The sequence below is a fragment of the Poecilia reticulata genome, linkage group LG17, assembly GCF_000633615.1.
Source record: "Poecilia reticulata strain Guanapo linkage group LG17, Guppy_female_1.0+MT, whole genome shotgun sequence".
NCBI classification, from domain to species: Eukaryota; Metazoa; Chordata; class Actinopteri; order Cyprinodontiformes; family Poeciliidae; genus Poecilia; species Poecilia reticulata.
In genome coordinates, this window is record NC_024347.1 from 23,767,312 (window position 1) to 23,789,852 (window position 22,541).

General features: G+C 38.9%; 1 protein-coding gene across 15 annotated transcripts in view; it reads left to right on the top strand.

Annotated features, from left to right (window-relative positions):
• Nucleotides 1-22,541, top strand: part of LOC103479767 (protein tyrosine phosphatase receptor type F) — a 245,748-nt gene that overhangs the window by 49,294 nt on the left and 173,913 nt on the right. The window contains exon 1 of one of the 15 annotated variants that reach the window (XM_008434404.2): nt 13,412-13,754. The exons of the other annotated variants lie outside the window; for them this stretch is intronic. The gene's annotated coding sequence lies outside the window, so the exon portion shown is untranslated. Of the gene's footprint in view, nt 1-13,411; nt 13,755-22,541 lie in introns of those variants that run through there. 15 annotated transcript variants of the gene reach the window in all.

The following is a 22,541-nucleotide window of genomic DNA, read 5'->3' on the forward strand; positions in this document are numbered from 1 at the left end:
TGGTTGGAGTTGGAGCTAAAACCCTTTTAGCGACTTTTAAAGCACTCTGGTGAGAGATTCATCTACACGACCAGAGCTGCAGCAAAATGTGAAAACGTTCAAGGAGTATGAGTTCTTTATCAAGGCACTAAGTGGAAACCAATTAGGTCTTACGACACAGTTTTTTCTTTTTGTTTTTGAGCTGTACGTAAAGTGTTTCAAATAGTTGTGAACTTTGTGTTATTTGTGAGATTAATTAATCCACRTTTAGCTAAAGCTAAAGGTAAACAAAAGCTTCAAAAGTATAAATAAATGGTTTTGCATCTTTTGCTTTGGATGTAGAATAAAAGAAAATGATGCTGTCCTTTTTATCTCTGTTTTGCGCTGCTGTCTGATCCCTTTTCCCACATGAACATTTGTCTGTTGATTCAACTGCGAGCGTCTCAGTGGTCCTACAAAGCTTTGACTTCACAAAGGCAACAATTTTTGGGTTGTTTTTTAATCTTTCAAACCGCTCACATACTTTTTGAAATCTTCAAAAATGACTAAAAGTTAGTTTGTGCATCATTACCTCTAATAATTTGTGTGTTTTTTAAGAATATGTACAACTAAAGGATTTTTGTCGTTGTTTGACTTTCTCCTCGACTTTTCACTTGCACTTTAATACTTGATTGCTTGACAAAAAAAAACAAACAAACAAAAAAAACCTTCCAGAGGTAAAAGCAAAGATTTTTGGACATTTATAAAATTGCACCCTCTCCCTGGAGCACTTAAGCCAAGATCTTTGTCRGTACAAGCTGCCTCCTTTAGGACATTAAGTCGTATTTTATGATGAAMGAGGCCAATGCTGTAAACTCCATCCAGCTTGTGTGCCAAACACCAGACATCTCACAGATGAGCATTGGAAGGTATGGCTCTTAGAAATGAAGCTAAATTGGAACATGGAGAGTGCCTTTCTTCTCCATTAGCACTCAGATTAATCCACTCATTTGTTCTCCGCAAATTTATGAAGTGCTGGCGCTATAATAAGGAGTTTTATGTTGAATATTTCATTGCCTTAATTATTTTGGGATGGCGTTTTAGCCAGTGGAAATCCATTTGTTTCTCCCTGATTTGAATTGATAATGAAGAGCAAAGCACTGAGATTTCTTGAAAACTGCTATAGGTTTTTGTGAAATCTAGGGTTTGGAAGTAAAGTATAATTCATTTATAATGCCAAATTTGACACTWTTGGTGTGAGAAAGGTGTTTTTCCCATCCATTCCCACCTCCAGATGAAGTTATAGATGCCAGAGACTAATTTTAATACAAAAGACCGACATATATTTTGTGTCTGGAAGCTACAGAGTGATGATGTTGCCATTGTTTTGGTCAACAGTGGGCCCTTATCTTTCCTTGTCAGTCAAGCCATTGTTAAAAGAGAGGAGACCCTGCAAATGCAAAATGGCACAAGTGATGGATTACGCTTTCATTTGACAGCCTTTTCATCTGTTGAAAGGGTGTGTGTAAGTGTGTGTGGTGCTGATGGAAAGGAGCGTTCTCATGCATGTTATGTATCAGTTTTAGAGCATTTTTGATAGACATCTTTCTGGTTTTCAGTAGAGTAAGAAGAAAATATCTAACGTTGACTTAGCCAAGACCTAAATCTCTCATTCTCTAGGTTGTACTGTACAWAAAACRTGAGACATTGTGAGGAAAGATGCAATGCAAAAATTAACARYAAATRGGAMAACTTTCTCTYTCTACTCAAGCAAAAGCAAACATTCAAATGCAAAGTTTTAGTACCATGAAAAAGTATTTGCCCCTCTTAGAATTTATTTTTTYGTTGATTTTTTTCTACATTTTATATGCCAATTAGATGTCAAACAAACCATAAAATCATAAAAAGATCACCTTAGTAAATAGAAAAAGCAGTTTTCAGCTGCACCAACCTGACCGTATATAAAAATATAATTGCACTCATTTGGGTTCAGTTTCTATACTCATGGCCAGTCCACACAAAAATGGTCTGATGTTTGCAATGCAGCCAATCCAGGACTGCCATTTATTTTCATTGGCACTGAAGATAGGTAGGTAGGTAGGTAGGTAGGTAGGTAGGTAGGTAGGTAGGTAGGTAGGTAGGTAGGTAGGTAGGTAGGTAGGTAGGTTTGGTGTTTGAACTATTCAAATATGCTGGAATGTTTTTTGGGGGTAATCAAGCATTCTCACATTTTAGCTATTTGTGGGTGGTTGTAGTGCTTAACCCCCTTATATACAAAGGGTGCACTGCATTACCATTTGTAAAGGATTACAAAGCCATGTTTAAGGCTTTGAGTAAAATTAACTATAGTGAGAGATATTAAAAAATGGGTAAATATAGAAGAGTGCACCTATCAAAATATCTCCAAGAGCTCATCGACTGATCCAGAGCACTTCAGGTTTAAATTGCTTCACCTWATGTCAGGATTCATGTTCCAACAAAAAGAGCCAAACTGCGTCCATGGRAGAGTTTCAGGGCTAAAACAAAGAACACAAAGATCCGTTTAATGATCTAATCTCCAAGAATTTGGAAAAAAAATATTGTATAAAACAAATATGAACTTTTTGGAAACTGATTCCAATCACATCTGGTGGAATACTAGCTCAACATTTCAGATGAAGAGATAAAGTGGTAACCTGAGGAGCTGGAGTTGCTTCAAGGCTACAACAATTTCATGTGATTGATTGATTGATTGATTGATTGATTGATTGATTGATTGTAAACTTTCCTCTCTAGCAAGAGAGGAGAGTTCTTTTGAACTTTTTCAGGTTCTCTTGAACCTGAAAGAGAATGTCTGGCCATTGGTTTGTGACTTTTAAGCTCAACTGGCCTTGGGCTAATGATCTAACGTGCACCAGTAAGTCTTCCTCCAAGTTGCTCAAAAAACTCAAAACAAAGGTTTTGGAGTGATCTAGTTAAAGTCCAGACTTAAATCTGATTTAGATTGAGTGACATAACCTTAAATATGCTACTCGTATTCAAAAACGAATGTGATTGATTTAAAAYAATTCTACAAATAAGAGTTGGTCATCATTCCTCCACAGGGATGTAMAACTTATTGCCAGKTATCYCAAACAGCAGTTGTTGTTGCCAAGGGCTGAACAGGTTATTAGGTCTAGGGGATTGTTATATTTTCCATTGGGCCAAGTTGGCTTGGAAAGCTTTTTTTTCCSCTTTAATAAGTGAAATCCTCATTTGAAATCTGCATTTTGTATTTACTCAGCCCTTTCTATTCAATAAGTATATTGGACCAAAAGAAAATTATTACTAAAATGTTTTATTTCAAATCTGCTGTTTGAAATCCTATAAAATGACRAACCATGCAGAATCATTGCTGCATATTGACACATACACCCACAAAACTTTTGAGTGCACAAGAAAAGTAATTGACACTTTTCCCTTTATCCAGTGAAGCTACTTATTTTCCTGAGTGCCACTATAACACCTTTTTCTTCCTTTCATCTGGTCAGAAATGCATTGAAGAAAAGCATCTGGAAGCTTGTCCTGTCAGAGACAAAGTGTAGCCTCCCCTGGTTATGAGAGACTGCTCTCTGGGGCTTTTATGGAAAAACTTGCAGAAAGCTTTTTAGATTTGTCATCGTCATTCTCATACATGTTATACCTGCTCCATCAGGGGGACTGAAGCTACACTTTTAATACACCACATATTTTCAATGCTTGTTTTGATTGTTATTGTATTTCAGTATTTTATTTTGAAAGGAATATGAGCTTYATGTAATTGCCCTTTAAACCCAACTCTCAGTTTCTATTTRCTTGAAGTCTCAGAGCATGTATGTAGATTATAATGTCATGAACTAATCTCACTCACTTGTGCACACAGACAAAKAATACAAAAGACATGTTGCTTTTTGTAGACTCATAAAAAATAAATTAGATTAATTATCTAAAGCACTCCACACCAAATTAATGCAAGGATGGGAAGTAAAAATGTCTCGTAGAACGATGAAAACACAACTAGTTCTTCTAAATCCGTTGTTCAGAGTTTGGATTTCTTGTGATACTGAAGAATTGGATACTGATCAGTGTTTTATATGACATTTATAGGTGTTATGATACAAGATCTCATTATATTGAAATGCAGAATTATTTTCTTGTCAAAGTGAAGTTTGTATTGCTAAGAGCAATCTAGTTATCATAATCTGACTTGGTGTGATGAGGCAGGAGCATGCTACTATGATTGGTTGCCACGTTTTGCTGAAAAGGTCAGTTGCTTTTAGGCTGGCTGGCAACACTCTAGTGCAGTGGTTCTTAACCTTTTTTGAGATACCGAACCCCCCAGTTGCATATGCGCATTCACCGAACCCTTCTTATTCCAAACCTTCCCCCCCCCGACACACAAAATACTTTGCGGTATTCTGATTTAGTAATGTAATTATATTAGCTGTGTTMCCACCCCCACACCACTASAGGCAGTACCAACCCCGAAAAGATGCGACTAAGGAGCAGATTTAGACTATAGAATTTGGTAAAAACGGTGAGTTTTGCTGAAGTAATTAAAGACACAAGTTCAAATCCATGCTGAGAGTGAAGCTCCTTCAATCAGGGCTCCTCCGCAGCACTGATTGGCTAAGCAATGTAACGTGATCCTCTGCAGCAACTGATGGCAAAGCAGGGCGTCATCAAGACTTTACACAAGTGTGTCTTTATCTCCGCGGCAGAGGCTCCGCCGAACCCCAGAGACCGACTCATCGAACCCCTGGGGTTCGATCGAACCCAAGTTAAGAATCACTTCTCTAGTGTAATAATGCTAAAAAAGCTCATTGCTCCGTTGAGTCAGTTATCTGGGAGAATTTGGTGTTCTGTGTTGAAATAACAAACTGCAAAAGAGAGTGAAAGACGAGATATGATTGATACATTTCTGTGAGAGTATATTGATTAGCTAGCAGTTAGCCACTAGTAATGCTAAAGTTAGCAACTGTTGGTTTATTTCTTGTCGTCGCGAAAGAGCTCTTTCACATTTTTTTATCATTCTAAACTGCATCTGATCATTTGTAGTAACCAACCTACATRCATGTTTTTGGGCTATAAGAGAGGGAGGAACCCAGAGAGAACAAACTAATTGATGAACAGACCCCGGGCCAGTACTGAAACTTTAAACCTTTGGCTGCAAGCTAACATTGCTAACAACTGCTCTACCAACAAATTAATGTTCTTTTATGGAGAGGAATATGGTTTAAAATATAAATATTCAAATTTGGCTGTATGAAAACTAAAAGCTTAAGGTGGTTGTATTGTCAGACCAGCATATATGTTTTTTAAATAGGTGTTAGAAATATTTTAATTTGATTCATTCACTCGTGCAATTGAATAAAAAGGATATAAAAAGTAATTTAAAAAAACCCAGGAAGACTTTGAGTTCCTTTTTTTACCAGCTTGATTTGTTGACTTTACTGTTGCTAGGCGACAGAACGTACACAGCAGTAATGGCGGGAATAAATCTGAAGGCCAGAGAGTCCAGTTTCATGGCTGCTTATCTTCCGGTCTTCATGGTAAACCAAGAACTCAACCAGACACTGAATTTGGAAACACCCAGTGACTTAAGTGTACTTTTACCCCTCCTTCTGGTATTAACAGTTCTACATTCTAGTAACATAAAATGTTAATTATTTACTTTACATAATAAACCCTTGTTCCAACAAATGCTTTAGGCATTTAWTAGACAAAATTATATATGTAGTAAAACTAGGAGTTACAGACATCYAGGAGGATGTTCTCTAGAAATGGACCTTTATATCTGGAGATGGACTTTTTTCTCTGACAATAGCCATAGAAACAGGAGGCATTGTAGAAAGGCCCTGCATCTTTGCATTTCTGTTGACTGCAGCCTGTGAAATGTAACACTACTGAACAGCTGCTCGGAGCATACCACAGTGTTGCTCTGCCTTTTTCGCCTGCTTCTGAGARCAAAACGGGCTGCTTTGGCTAGAACTCTCATTCCTCCTACACAGAAGGTGAGACATCATGAGATATCCTAGTCTTGTAACCTTTTAACATACTTGAAGGAGTCTGATGAATGGGATTTTTGTGTGTCTGCCAGCGCAGAGATATCTTTTTGAAAAATGCACTTGACTGTAATCTCAGCGGGATGATCATTGATCAAGAAGACAAATAGTGGACTGAAAATTAAACCRGTGGGAGTCATACACAAGTGGGGAGAGGAGTATGAGGAAGTGGATGACATTAAAGGTCACCAGCTAAAGTACATCTGAATACGTGGAGGGTATTTCCATATCKATTGCCAGCTTCCCCTTGAACTTGGAGAGATGTATTGAGCTCCTTTTCTTGCTTGCAGGTGCTGACCTTGTAATATAGCTTTGAGCGTCTTGTTGCTAAAGCACTCAGTTTTACTCCCAAAGAGCACTGTGCAAAATTTTGCCATTCCATTTGAAGACATWTGTCACTTGGGTTMATTATTTCCTGCCACAAACATTACCGCTTTCCATATTTCACCTCAAAGCAACTTCTCTGAGCATCCTGCTTCTTTACTTCCTCTGTCACCCCCAAAACCCACCACAACATAGTATCACTTAGTTTAGTGCGCAAAGGAAAAGAAACTCGTAGGGTGTTTCCAACCCCCCCCCCCCCTGAGAGCAGGAAGGGGGCACGCTATTGTAAAGTGCTTCGATGTTGCTTCATTTCCCCATTTTAATTGGGCTATCTAAATGCATCCTCGGTTTGTCAATACCCGCCGGGGTCCCAGATAAAAATGATTTGTCTCATGCATTCGGCGGCATGCTCCGCTGTTCCCCTTCGAGAGCGTGCCCTGCCAGTTGACAGCAACAGAGTGTAATGGAGAGCGCTCATTGTTTTTGATTTTCAGTGAGAACCAGGAATAGAGGTCCCTTCCTCTATCCCTTCAACCTACGTTGTCTCTTGGTCTTTTTATTTCTTTATTTTTTCTGTTCTCATGCCGCCTGTAACCAAAAGTCTATGTAGACATTGCAGGAACGCCTAGAAAGCAAGGTACTGAGGCTCCAAAGGATAATTAATAAACTAATTACRAATAATTTATATAAATGCCAATGACCTAAATCAAAATCTCTAGAAATGTGAGCAAAGAACAGCCTAAAAAATCCAGACAAAATTAGCTAAAAAAAATAACTTTACTTTTGTAGCTAAAAAGTAACTCCAAAAGTAAAGCTAACTATCCGTATCCAAATTGAGTTAATAATTTTGTGGATTATTTCATGAGGAGGAGACTTTGAGACAGATACCAGTACAGATTGTAGCTCATCGTCCATATTTGGTACGGAATATCTAGTTTTAAAGATTTACCTCTATATGCTTCAGAAATTGCTTTTTGAAATTATTTCTGCTTTCAAAGATTTTGTCTCTGAAATATGGCATTTGGCCTTTATATTTGATACCTCCACATACGTTGATACATACAGCATCTTTACAGGCCAGTACTCATGCCTGCTCCCACTGAAGGTCAGAACCATTAAATCACTATCTTATCTGTGTTTTTATGTGCTCTTTTTTTCCCCATGTCCTTTGTATTTTTTATGCCTCCTGTCGCTTTGTACCATCACCTTCCCCTCTCAATGCAGGAGCCAGTGTTATCTGCAGACAGTCCTGGGAAGAAAAAAAAAAAATCACAGCCATAATCGTGTCCTTGGCAAACGTTGAGCAAAAGTACAATGTTCAAAAGCTTTTTTTTCCCATTGCGAAAGAATTCAGTTTTGCGCTCTTGGAGACCATTTTGTATTTAACTAGCTCCTCTATGCAGATTCTGCATTTTTTAATGTTAATTAATGAATTCTAATTTGGTGCCTTGCATCAAGAAAATTACATATGATTAGACATAATTAGATATTTACTCATGCTTGCTGCTCTGCCTGAACTATCCCACTAACCCATCTCATTCTGCATCTCAGAGTGAGGTTAAATGTTACACTAACAAACTGCAAATATGCCCAACTCATATTTGTAAGCAACAGTGTGGTCTGTGCATTCTATAGAAATCCCCCCCAGTTTCAGCCTGGAAGCAAATTAGCCAACAAAACCAGTGGCAGTAGCCAACCCTGAGTACATTGCAAATTGCCTGGGAATGTTAAACTAACAGGTGCTGCCCAGCTGTGCTTCTGGACATGATGACATAGTGCTAGTCTAAAGAGCCCATCAGCAGCAGCACACTGACTTTCACAGCTCAGTGTTTATGACACGGGTCAGCATTTTTTCACTGGCATGCAGCCAGTATTGTGTTTGACAACGTCCCTTGGGGAATGAGGAAGTTATGCACAACTGTTTGCATTCCTTTTAAAGGATTAACAGAATTGCATTACTTTAGATAATGCAGCAGATTTATAGCTACAGCGACTTGCAGAGGAATCCATGCTGTTTGAACAAACTTCAGTGTATTCAGTCCAATCCAACTTTTTTTATAAAGCACTACAGCCACAGTGGAGAAAAGAATAAAAAAATRCATTAAAAGATATGAAGCAGATACGTATTTACAACAATTAGAACTCAATAAAACAAAGCGTAAAAGGCTACAGCAGCTCAGAGAAGTAACTTGGAACCATTTAGGAATTTAGAAATAAATAAAAATAATTTTAAAACTTAGCCCAAAATGTGTTGGCAGTCGGGGGAAAGTGAGGCTAAAATAGGAGAAATGTGAAGCCCAGATCTACAGGAGGGGGCTCAGTGTTGCCACCAAATACCATCACCATTATCTTGTTTAAATTTACAATGTTCATAGCCATCTAGTCTTTTATYATGTCATAACTCCTAAGTAGTGATGTGACAGAATATATAACTTTCTGTTTTGAGTGGGACATAAATCTGACCGTCATCTGCATAACAGTTAATGGAAACACCATAAAATCTCTAAAAACGATTGAAAATATTAATTTTCTTCCAATTCACTATTATTTAAAGCTTTATATTAGTTTATTACATTCAGTTAAAAAAATATACAGAAGTTTGTGGTGGTAATAGAACCAAATGTGAAAAAGCTGAAGGGGAGTGGATGGCTTAGCGCGACATTGCTTGACTTATAGATGATCAGTTCCAACAGTGAAGCCAAGTTTATTTCTGCAGTGCGAGTATCATTCATTCAGATCACTCCATGAATCTCTGCTGAACTGTTTCCCTACCTCCAAGCTTAACCTTGTTAAGTGTTTCTGCAGACTTGTAGACGGGTGAATTGATAAAACCCAGGGCCAGTGTGATTCATCCCATCTCTCTGCAGCCTGAGTTTTTGGTAGTTTGATTCATGAATGCTTCAACCCTTGAGCCACACAACAAGCTTTGCTCAACCTTACCAGAAAAAATACATACTAGACTACTCTTCAATTGTTAAGTGGGGTTTGGTAGTAGAGAGAGGCTGGCTTCTTCAGATTTAAAAGGTTGTCAACTTCCCTTAAGTCTGATGAAACAAGTGGGGGGATGGATGGTTGTTGCAGTGTTATAAATTGTCTGTCTTGGTAAAGCGGGGGGGTTTCCAACTCTATTCAAGTTCTTGAGAGAGGGGGGTGGGGCTCAATAGAAGCCTTTAAACTGCTTGAACTGCCAAACGTCCCTTTGGGCAACAGTTTAAAACTTTCATTGAGGGTTACAACTCAAGAGCCATCTGTGTGCTTTTACATTGCACCCAAATGGGATTACACTCAAAATGAAATGGCTTACGTCTTGCATTTAATAAAATTTACCTCCCACTCCGAGGTTCAGTTCGTTCCGGCGATTTTCATTTCAGATTCATGTGACATTTGATTTGGCACAAACATTCTACACCCACAAATATACTACTTTTTCCCTCTCCTTATGGATGTGTGGGTGGACTCATTATCCTCCAGAAGCTTCCCCTCAAACTCTTGCGAGCTTGTAATGAAATGAGATGTTTACAGGCTGTCCAGATTGGCTGTTCGTTCTCCTGCAGATAGTTATGGAGCAGATTTTGWCAAGTTTCTGTTCACTGTTCATGCCTAATTTCACAAATTTGTGTACTGGTGTTGCAGCACGGGAAGCTGAAATATATTGTTTATTTTTACAGTTGAAATACAATTGCTTTTTAATTAGGTAACCTAAGTTTTCATGAGATACACATTTGAATCATTATTTAGGACAGAAAACATATTTCTTTTTTGGAGTTGCGTTTACAGGTACGTAGTTTCCAGAACAGCCACACTGGACTGGTTACCAGCATGAAGTTATGCAAAGGTTAAAAAGTTACAGTTTTAAAACTGATAAAATGTTCCTCCATATCTTCTCTGGGGTTTAAAATAATTTTTAATGAGGCCAGAGAAGTTGCTAGAGTGACTCGAGTTTTGTAAATGGCACTGCCTGATCTCCACCTCTTGCTGAACACTGCAAATCAGTAGGCTGAAAGAAGGCTTTTCTTTTGTTTATAAGAAAGATAGAGTCTGCTGTTTGGTAATGTTTTGCAGGCACATAAAATATATTACCCACGCTGTTATGAATAATAAACTGGTTTGGATGCTGTGCAGCTTAATGGAGTTCAGTTTTTTTTTTTTTTGCTTTAGGATAGTCGTTATTATGCATAAAGATGTCAACAAGGTATTGTTTTTACAATTAGAAGCTGCTGATTAGCATCTCAAAAGCTCAAATAATACCTGAACTCCAATCCCTACTCCAAGAAGAGTTAAAAAGGAGTCTGAATTGAGGAACAACAGGACCAAAAGAGCCGAGAGAGAAGGAGAAAGTTCAAACCATCTCTGCCATTGATTACAAAATCCCCAATTCCAACGTATCTCTGTCTGACTTTCTARGTGTCGGAAAGAGATTCTCTTTCATTCTAGCAAGAAAATGAAAATTCTTACMTGAACTTTGAGATTTTCAGAAGGCTGTCAATGTTTCAAAAACTTGTATGTTCCACAACAAACAGGTTGAAAGCTCAGTTCAACCTTTTCATCATCTGTTGAAAGTCCTGCTCTCTCTCACTCTCTCACAGCCTTAATGAACCCCATACATGTGGATAAAGAGGTCTRTTTAAAAAAAAGCCTTGAGCATTGTGCAATCATACTCATCAAATTTATTTTCAAATSAAACAGATATCTGTCAGATATAAGTTTAGACATACTGTATCTAAACTTATATAGATATGTATAAGTTTAGATAGTTTTTTTGATTGCAGTTCTGCTTCAAGGTCCATTCAACCTTGAATCGTATTTTATTCCTAAACAAAAGAAATTCAAAAAATCTGAATATATTCAACAAACCTGGAGGATTTTTATATTTTACATGTTTATATTCATATATTTTTCTAAATGTCTTTTGTTGTGCTAATGTATTGAAATCAGCTCCATTTCATAGTCATTATGAATTGCAATAGTCAAGAGCAACAAAATTCTTAAACTGATATTTATTCACTGCATACTTTTTGCACCAGGTGATGTAGATGTGTTGTTTTATCATCAAGGCATCGCAATGTTATGCATTGCTCCATCTAAAAATATTTATCACAGTCCTGCTTGCAGTATCAGCAGTGTCACAGACTTATATAACAAACATCATTACGTGGAGGGTGAAACACAGTTGAAGCATCGCTGGATGAGTAACATCGCACCAAGTATTATTGGGGATAAATGAGCAAAACTCCCCCCGAGGTCCCAAGTCTCTGTGATCTATTAAGGCGCACTCGTCTCGGATGGTAGTTTTGGCGGGGGGAGAGAATTGTTGTGCTGACATCCTCTCTCGGTGCAATCCCTTGTCCTTGTAGGACGGGAGAGAAAAACAGCACCAGGGGCTGACTTGGCTGTTCCTCTGAGCTCCGTCATAAATCCGACTGAACATTTCTGAACATCTGTTGTGGATGATTAGCTCCATGGCTAGCGGAGTTTGACCAAAGGGAATGGGGAAACTGTGTGTTTGCGAAAATTATGCATGTGTGTACTCGAAGCTTTGCAGATTTAAGAATGGGGATTTTGCATATTTATCCTCCTGTAACATTATTTTTTCCTCCCCTCTTGTGATAAAGAAAGAAGGGCGAATTATTTTCGAAGCCATTTTATTATCCAACAAACATGTAAGTGGACATATATTATCAGAGTCTCCTGGGGATGTTTGTATATTTCAAGGTTATGCTTTGTTAGTCCTCTAAGTTTCAGCAGCTTATCGAATTGGAAATGCGTCCTGGAATTTCATTTAAAACGGCCAGTGGGAATTATTTATGGTTTATTAACCTGCAAGAGCAAACCCACGTTGAAAGTTAAAGAAAAATGATATTCAACCCAATAGCTATTTAAAAATGACTACTACTTAATATGTATGCCAAAATCTGAATCTAAACTAATGGATTAGGTTGCACTGAAAAGTAAATTGTCTAATTTTCAGATGTACTTTTCACCCCATCAAATACATTGCTTTAGGCAAAGATGGCAAAAGTAAAATCAAAGCTAAAAGCTATCCAAAGCAACCTGATTAATGTCAATTGTGTACAATAAAGAAGTGAACATGAAGTAGATAAAAGATGCCAAACATAGCCGATCTTATGAAAGGCTGGGGCAGATGAGAAACATTTATTCACATCTTTCAGTTTAGAAAGTTTTTACGGCTTTAGCCTTCAGTGAACCACCATTAGAGCCGTTCTCCACAAATGGAGAAAACCTGGAACCATGGTGAACTTTCCCAGGAGTGTCCAACCTGTCAATATTACTCCAAGAGTCCATCAATGATTCATCCAGGAGGTCATAGATGAGCACCGTACAAAATCTAAAGCAACGGAGGATTCAAGCACTTCAGCTAACGTCAATCTTCTTAATTCAACAATAAGAAAGAGACTGAATTCTCCATGGGAGAGTACGAAGTTAAAAAACAGGACAGAAAGACCCAACTCCTAATTATCCCGCAAATAAAAAATCTTGATGAAAAATATTAAAACTGTAGCTGTTTTTGGAAGGTATGTGTTCATTATCGCATTTACAATTGATGCACTTGATTAGATTAAGGGAGTAATTACTTTTTATAAGAGAGGAAGGAGGTTTTGGATAGTTTTTTCTGTAATAAATGAAATCATCATTTGAAAATGTTTTTCATATTCAGGTTATTTATGTCTGATTTGAACTTCTATTTATTTTAATYAAGTGTGATTTTAAAAAACCCAAAAACAAAACAATATGGATTTGAATTACAAATAGCAGAGTTTCGTTTAAAATCAACAGTGAGTTTATGATCAACCTCTGTTCATGATTAAACTCTGTTTCTAAGGTGAACAATAGATAATGGAGTCTCTAAGATACACATAAGAAGACGTGCTCTTCCAGACTTTTTTTCCCCTMTACATTCAGGTGAAGCTCAGGTTTGCGTCCCATTGGTCAGTCCTTAGGAAAGGTAAGCCCCTCTACTGCAGCCTCCTCCCTCCTAATGCCTGAAATCTGACACCGGTGACATCACACGGGGTGGGTTTGGCTTGTCCCGGGCAGTCCCAGAACGCCCCGCTCAGTGTGTGAACAAGCTTTGACTCTGAAGGATCTCTCCCCGCAGCCACAGCTGGAAACCTATTGCYGGGGAAGCCGAGGAGCCGAGTTCCTCCGGTCTAATGAAAACGCTGTGAACGGAATAACTGAGGAGGAACTGRGGACTACTTTCTCTCTCTTTCTTTGTTTTTCCAAAGACATCACTCAGGGATAATCTTTTTCTTTTTGTGGATACTGCTGGATTTTCTTTCGCTGGATTTGGATTCCGACTTTCCCTCACTCTCTTGCTGGAATAAGTTCCTCAGAATAAGGARGAATGAAAAGGATTTTTTAATAAGTGGACGTACTGGACATGCATGGGTGAGTTGGGAGTTTTGAGCATTTTGAGATGAAGTTTTTACAGTTGGCGATAGGTGAGGCACAGGTGCATTTTGTGAAACATGCTGCCATCTTTGTGGTAGATTGAACTTTATCCTCAAGAAATCCCTAACATGCCGTTCACAGATTGCCTTTTTTATGGTAAAAGTAGCAAAATAAGTTGATGTGTTCCACTTGAGTGGTCAGGTATTTTCTTACCGCTCTTTTGTCTCCTTTACTTTTTGTCCCTGCTCATTCTTGCTTGTGAAGCCAAAACAATAGTTTAACCTCGTCTTGGCTTAGCTCTATTGGCTGGTTCTCTGGCAAATTGCCCTGTCTGCTGCGAGCCCTCCCCTATGTATTCAGAGGACTTTGAATAGGAAGGCCATAGAATGTCCCCTAGCTACCACTGCTAAAGGTGAGACACCCTGCCATTTCCACCGCATTAGGCCCTGCACTCTGAGGCCAAACAACCTGTTTTTCCAGTTGCCTTTACCTCCATGGGCAATCTTTGGGGGTAACATTTCAGCGACACAAATTCCAGTGAGGTGGAGACACTGAAAAGCTTTGAAATCCCAGATAATTGTAGAGGAGAACTTTTGGAAGTCATAAATTATGACTGTGTCTCGACTAACTATATCCTGTAATGGATGTTTGTGTGATTTACAGGTTTATTTTCTATCATTGTTGGCACTTTTTGAAAAACKTTCCTTGTTCACAAGTGATTTGCCAATTGTTGCTCAGGAATACTGTTGCTCAACACAAGCCCTGGATATCTGTGAGAAAATAGCCTTTTTGTGTCTTGCCCTTTCCCACCAAAGCTGCCTCAAGCTYTCCAAAAACACAATTCTGACATGTTTTCTGTTTTGTTTGGCCTTTAAGAGACATATTCTTCCCTGTAGGTCGGTTGTTCTGCAATAAGAACCCTTTTCCTCGATCTTGTGAGACTGTTTTTCGGTTATTGTTTTCTTTTAGTTAAAGATTCGGCAGAGCAACCCTTTCTCACCCCTCGTTTGTTTTAACACAGAGTGGAAAAAACCCCCCGAAAACCTGGTTTGAAACTCAAGATGGTTGAAATGTCTGTTCAGCTGCTGGGTAGCAAAAATGAACATGGCTAAAAGCTGTCCGCTCCAATCCGTGAGCCTTCAGGTCACGTCTGYATGTCGTGACCTGAAGGTTGTCTTCCTTCAGCTCCACCGTGCCGTTCACTGACCCATCATACCAGCTTTTACAACGGGGCCTTGGCCACTTTTCAGTAGTCAGGTTCCAGTCAAATATTATGTGATTTGGATAGAAATTCRGGAAGCMCTTTGGATTAAATGACTAAATGTGMAGCACATTCACACACCCTGACTTTTAGTCATGTTAYAACCATAAACCTCTGYAGTTTACTGGCATTTTATGTGACAGACAAGCACAAAAAAATTTAAGTAATGAAAACAAACTTTTAGTCACAGACCTTGCCATTGAATTTGGTATAAACGTTCACTAGGCCATTTTAGCAAATGAACTGACATAAATCCTTTCATTGTACCTCTGGCTGTATATTTAGGATTGTTTTCATGATAAAACTCAACCATGTTTCACAGCTATGATGTGCAATGTTAGTTTTTTTCTCATCTTTCAGTCTCTTGTCTCTCGTCTCCATGCTTTTCTTGGTTTAGGTGGTGGGTTTACAGTTGGGCTATATTTTTTTTCCCGTTTTCAGATGAGCTACAGGAGATGTTAAAACCTTGAGATTTGTTTTGTCTCTGACTTGTCTGCTGTTTTCATTGGAGATGACCTTCACAGAGGACTTAACTCACTAATAGTGAAAGATTTTTTATTTATTTAGGCATTTAAAGAAGGCAGAGTACAAAAGCGTTTTTTAAAAATGCATCATTTTACTTCCACCTCACAAGCATGCACTACTTTGTGTTTTTCTGCCRCATAAAGTCCCAATAAAATACATTGAGGCTTGTGGTTTTTAACCGATCCTTTTGCAAGGAACTGTAAATGACGTTGGTTTGTTGGGAGGCTCTCTTTGTCTCTGAAGAGTTTATCCTAAAAGGAACAGTCAGTCAGTCAGTCAACAGCCTTCGACCACCAGCACCGGATTTTTCAAAAGTAATTATGGGCTGAGCATATGGATTTTTCCGTAGAACTTGATTTCTCATCGTCAGTGAGCTGGGTGACGTGTAATGGGCCATTGACGCATGATGAATCTTTTCAGTTGCTTCCTTTCGAGTCTGAACATGCGAGATGCTTACAATCACAGATCAATGCCAGTGGCGGTGACTCTGTCAGTTATCCGTGACACATGCTGTAAGTAAAAACCTGCTTGCTTTTATTGAATTATTAAAGCTCAAAGCTTTGATGCAGATTTCGAGGTGTCAACTTTAAAATGTCAGTAGTGGGTGTTTTTTTTTATTATTTAATTTTATTTTTTCCGTGCATGTGTCAGGGATTGTTCCTCGATGTTGACAGGGTCATGGGTTGTTGTTTCATGATGACAACGCCTAATTGTCAACCCGGAGTTGGRTACCAAATAACATGTTTACACAGCTCTACTTTTGCAAGGCTGTCGTATAYGCCGAGCATAATGTGAGGTGTCAATCAGCGACCACCGCCGTGTGATGTGTCGGTGATTGCTGATAGTCACTTTCTGGTTTCAGTTGTGACACTTYTTTCTTTCATCCGGCCTTTCATTCATTTCGACAGGTGCTGACGGGAAGGTTTAGAAAAAAAAGGGCCATCTTTACCACTGCAGTCATCGGTGTTTTGACAAGACTTCTTTTCTCAGCTGCSCCTAGCAGTGAGCTCATTTGAAAGAACTAGGTCTGCACCTCTCCTTTGACTTCTGGATAAGTTTGATAAACACTGTATTAGGGTTTTGATGAAAGATCAGATCTAAATTAGAAAACATGTTTATTTTAGGTAAGGTGGTGTTATTTTTGTTGCTTATAAGCAGAGGATCTTTAGCTCAATGTCTCTTTAAAGCGACTTCATGTCTTCTTTCTATGCCTTGTGTTTTACACTATATATTGTGTTTTTTGTTCCAATTGCATCCTTTATGGCCAGTGTTTGGTTTTTTTTTTTGCTCATGGCCTTGCACATTTCATTTAAACCGTAACTCTGAGTTTCTCAAAGGGGGGAAAACAAATCCACTTTGTCAGTCAGGACATTTCCCTCTTTGCAGAAAACTCATTTCAATTCCACATCATCCAATTATGCCTCCGTGTTGATTGAAAGGCCTCTATTTCCAGGGGCAGATTATTTTTTTTGGGTACGCTTCATATGTGATAAGTCTGGACTTGTGTTTCTTTATATATGACCTGTGCATTGGTGCCGGCTGGGAATATATTGGCTTTGAAAAAAGGATGTTGCTCTAAATTATTCTATTCTGTGAAAACTGAAATGATAAATCTTTGTCTTTGTTTCTGGGTACCTTGCTGAATAACCTTTAATGAAATAATTTTAATTCTCTTTTAAAGAGAAACTTTATTATGAAGTAATAATAAATGTCTGAGTTCAGTATCTTGGAGACCTAGCAAACTGGCATCCTGTAGAGTTATGTCAATGCGTTGTTGAAAGCCAGTTGTGACAAWAACAAYAACGTGTGATACTATAAGTATTCAGATTAAAGKGATTACTGCACCAGTTCTGACCAGCATTTTTATCTTGATGACCACAGGCACCAGAATAGCCTATTTTTTGCAACTGTAGTGCAAGTGACCCTTTCTCCATATAATCTGTCCACGGTTTATTTCCRAGAGCTTGAATRCACTACAATGGACCCTCACCTATTAGCAGTTTAGTATTCGCACATTTTTTCTGTGGAACATGATTCCAAATTGCAGAAAAATAGGCAGTTCTCTCAAATACTTGAGAGTGCATCTCAAGTATCTGCAGATTTCAGCTATTCACAAGTAACTGTCTTCCCTAACCCAGGGGTTCGCTGTGCTGCTGTGTTATAGTTAAAATATTGCTTCAGTAACCCCTTCAAACGTCAGGCTAAAGCTGCATGTGAAGTGGATGGGAGAAAAATTAAGATAATGATACACAAACAGACTTCAGCTTAAACTGCACTCAGAGATTCTCTCCTTTATTTGGTTCTGATGCAGAAAAAATTAAGTCGCAGCTAAAGCTAAAGAGCTAATGCATGAAGGTTATTGATTTAATGCAATCGGCATTTTGTTCTGACAAAAGAAACATAAAATATAAATAAGGAATGTTAAACATTTTCTTACCTACTACATTTTTCCTTAAGCATTTAGGTTAAGTTTAATATTCCACTCATATAAAAATCATAGGGTGAAAGTGTTTTGAACAGAGAAACTAGTTTTAACAGGCTGCGTTACAAATACGCAACATCACATCTATTCAACATGTCCCTGTCAAAAATGTTGTTTTAACCATCAAACTGTCCTTGTACCTATAGTGTGTTGCTTTAAGATAATCCAGATGACACATCATCCATATATGGTACTCACTTCCTGTTCTTAAAAAGCATGGCTAAAAAAGCCTCTTTACTGACAAAAGCAGTGGTGAATATTATTTTTCCTTGTGTAGCATATTGTGAATATTTATAGGTCTTATGGCTTCAGAGTTTGATATATTTGCCCTTTAATGATTAAAAGCTGTGAATTTGGTTGGTTTAGGCTTACTTTATTGAGAATTTAAGCTTGCAGCTTTACTTTGTGGAGCATGATGGGGTAACTGTAATGCTTAGTAGCAGTGAAACAAATACAACTGAAGCTTTGCTGGATTTATTCATAACTCTGTACTCAAAAGTATAATCAAGTATCTGATATATCTCACCGCTTTCACCAGCACCCTTGTTTGCTCAGACTCCCAATTTTAAAAAAAATGCCATGCTTAAACCTGACATCCCACTTCATTACTTCACCAGCCCTCCTGTCCCTTCCTTTATCAGCCCACACATGTCACTTCTAATGGAATAATAAGCCTTCACACTCATTCCTAGGCTTGCATCTGAGCATGCAGCTTTTGTATTCTCGACTGTGTGCTTTATCCTCAAACATAGAGCAATGTCTCTTCCTCCTGCAGAATTCTCAATTCCCCGGCTTGTTTTGTGAAGATGGATGGAGATTCATTTGGTTTCATTATAACGCCTGACTTATTTATGGCCTGCCTGTGCAGCGCCTCTTGGCCCAGTGTGGCCTGGTAAAGATGCTGGGGGCTGTGGCGTTGATGAAACATTCCTGTGTCTAGAGGTGGGGGTGTGTGAAGATGGGGGTGTTTCTCCAAGGAAGCGCTGGTTGTTGAAGGGAGGGCRGAGAGGTGACAGAACAAGAACCACGGACAAGGCCACCAGAATCTAATTCCACTTGCTCTGCCTAGCTACAGGAGTCCTCTTTTAAAGCCTTTAAAGTCTCGCACTGCTTGGCGCTCGGCTGTTAAGCGAAACCTCACAATGCGGTCAGGCCCTATTAAAGCATTTGCAATAAAAGGTAAACCACCCTTTGGAGAAAGTCACCCTTAAACTCGCTTTTTAGTGTACAACTTGTGGACTGTTTTGAGTTCTGCCGCAGCAATCCCAAACCTTTATCTGGAGACCCCCCTCCTCTCTTTCCAAGGCGCTCCAGCCTTGGAGATTACTGCTTCACAACCCTAGAGCAGGGATGCTGTCTGCCTGGTAATTTAATGGCTAATCCCCTGCCTCTTCCCTACAAATCTCTTCCCTGATAAAGGGGTTGCTTCTGCATTAGTAAACATGGGAGTCTTGACTTCCCTGGCTTAAAATAAGACAAGAGAACCAGTTTGAGAAGACAGCCTAACCAGTCTCTTTCACAGACTTAGCATTTTGTGTTGTCACATTCAACGTTTATTTATACTATTGAAATGCCTTTAAATTAGCTTAAATTGTGTGTCATGCTTTTTTTGCACTTATTGGTAAGGAGATTCCTAATTCCCCTGGCTCAGTGTCTCATGGGGTTAGCAGTTTTATGGTTTGATGTTGAGCTGTTACTGCCTCAGAGTGTCATGCATTAAAGGGAGATCCCAGTTCATTGTTAATTTACATTTATTAGCTTTCTGACCCAAATAAGCTATTCTAATGATTTCTATGACTAGACATGATGCCTCACTTAAAAGGAATTTGCTTTCTTAGATCTTCCTTTGCAAGCTGATTCTGTGTGCTGTATGGAAAACTGCTAAAGAGACCAAGCATGACAAGAAAGTAGGCTGCAGTCCTCATGGGAGCTTTAGGAGGTTATTAGCTTAGGCCATCTGTATAATTTCTGCCTCTTGGTTGGCGGTTCACCTCCTGTGATTGACTAAGAGCTAAGCCTGAAGTTTTAAAATCCGTTAAAAAAAAAACTAGCTCAGCCAAGTTTAACAGACCCTTGAAAGACGGCATTTAACCAGTCTGTGGAATGACTGCAATGGGTTGTCAATTGTTGACCTGACAGAGACACTTTCCACATCAGGGTGGATCTGATGAGGTGAGTGACTGGCTCCTGTACCGACTTGTGTTCCTGTGTGTGGAACAGCCTGGTGTTCAGCCTAATCGCTCTCAGAAACGAAGACGACATGTCAGGAGGAGTTTGGGCAGGTCTTTCTTTTTGAGTGCGTTGAAAAACCCGTCTGTCACATAGAATTGAAATGAAACACACTGAGGTCTGGGGCTGCAACATGACAAAATGCAATCCAACACAAAATGGTGTGTAGTTTTGAAATTAAGAGGGTTGAATTTGGTTTTTGACTTCGGTTTACAAATTAAAACCTGTGTTGCATGCAGATATATTCAACCCGTTTGAATACAACACCCTTAAATAAATCCAGTTGAAACAATGGCTTTCAGAAGTYATCTATGTATTTAATAGAACCCTCCTGCATCTAATATATTTCAACCAAAGAGTCAGACAAGAGATGGGCATCAATATTCAATGTTAACTTGCACACTGGACACTCCTGGTAGGSAATCTGTTATAGGCTCCAAAAATCTTGACTGCGATGGAGGTTGAGTGTCCAGTAAGACAACAGCCATAGACATACAGCCAGAGCTACAATGGAATGGTTTGTATGCTTTATATTGTTAGTGTGGGGAAGTGAGTCACAATTATACACTACGTTGTGGTTGTCTTTCCTTTAAAACCCCAATAAAGTTAATTGAAGCTTGAGGTTGCAAGAGAACAAWAGGTGAAACCTTTTAACAGGTTTGGAAACTTTGACGAGGCACGATTGCTCCCATGTTTGTGCTATTCTACCAACATATTCAACTTGCCCAAAGTTTTTGCAAATCTGCTGTTATTTAAAAGTTTTATCTAATAATTAATATGGGCTTTGCCACATCTAATGTAACATTTTGTAACAGTCTTTTCATGAATTGTGRTGATTAATTTCATAAAAATTACATCCTTGGCGTCTCTTTTATAATAATAAATTAAAAAATTAAGAAGAAGACTCGCTCAGATCTAAATGCCGGCTTTGCTTGATTGGACGTGTTTGCGCTGAATATCTGGAGGAGCTCTTGCCAAGATATTTTTTTATGAAGTGATTTGTCAAGCAAAGTATTTGATGAGTCATTCAAATCTCAAGAGCTCAGAATGAACCCAGATTTTCTTTGGGTATATTTTTGAACATGTGTGTCTAAGAAAGTGTATGTGTCTGGTTAGTGGAGGCACTGAATAATGACTCTTTATGGGTGGTAATTGATAGTCTGGGGGCAGATAAATCACATCTGCACRGGAGAGAATAAATATAAATAGATATACAGAGGACAAGCATAAAAAGAAGGATGGGAAGTGGGTGAACTGTTCAACATAGTGGCGACTTTAAAAGAGGCAGAGGCCTTTGTAAAAAATTTCTAGTTTCTTTTCAATAATTCTATTAAATGTACAGTTCTGCTGCTGTTTCTTTTAGAAAAGCACACCTTGTCTTTATTCTGTATCTGTTACAAGCCTTGTGGATTAAATATAGTGCTGCTGCTTAGGTGTGGCTTTTGCCTCTTTTTAAGCTCATCTATCAGATTGATGGAGTGAATTTCAGTTGTATGCCTTGGCCAGAGAGACCATAGAGAGGACAGAGCAAGAGTGGGGAGAGGGCCAGAGAGATTGGTCCCAGAGAGAGATTCATAGGTAGTAATGAGGACGTTGGTGATGTGCAGGTCAGCGTGTTGTGGCTCCGGCCTGTCAGTATAATGGACCTTGCCAGTCAGTTGGCAATCGATTGCACCGCTCACAACCTCGTCGGCCCGTTGTTCTGCACTCCTCCTGTCTGTCATGCTGCCATGCGGAGATTGAGGATAAAGCAGAATCTTCCTTCAGACGACAGATGCACTGTCCAGATACTTTCTCATTACCTGAGAGGTGGACTAAGGTGAGGTGTTGAGGAAAACGTGGGTCTGACTTCACAATTTCTGCTGACGTAAGCTCAAGAGACATCCGGACTTATCCAATTTACTCTTGCCTGTGGCAGTTCAACACAAGTAAGCATTCAGTGGGTTATGTATGTTTATCAATGTGGTATGAGGCTATTATTGGGGATATAACTATATATTGAGGGAGGGACAAGATCTCAAGAAAAGCATGATGTAGTCACATCCAGTGCTTTTGGTTTGACACCTGTTTAAATCTATGCTGAAACTTCTACTTTTGACATTGGCTGTGCTTGACCTAACCTGTTGTAATAAAGGGATTTTGTCATGTTGTGGTCTAATTTTCTAACCCACATGCAGATCCACTCCAGAAACCGAGAATGATTTAAGTGATTTATTACAACAAGTTGGGAAAGAAACACAGGTAAATGGTCCGGGTGCGTCGGGACTGGAACTTGGGTCAACTGAGT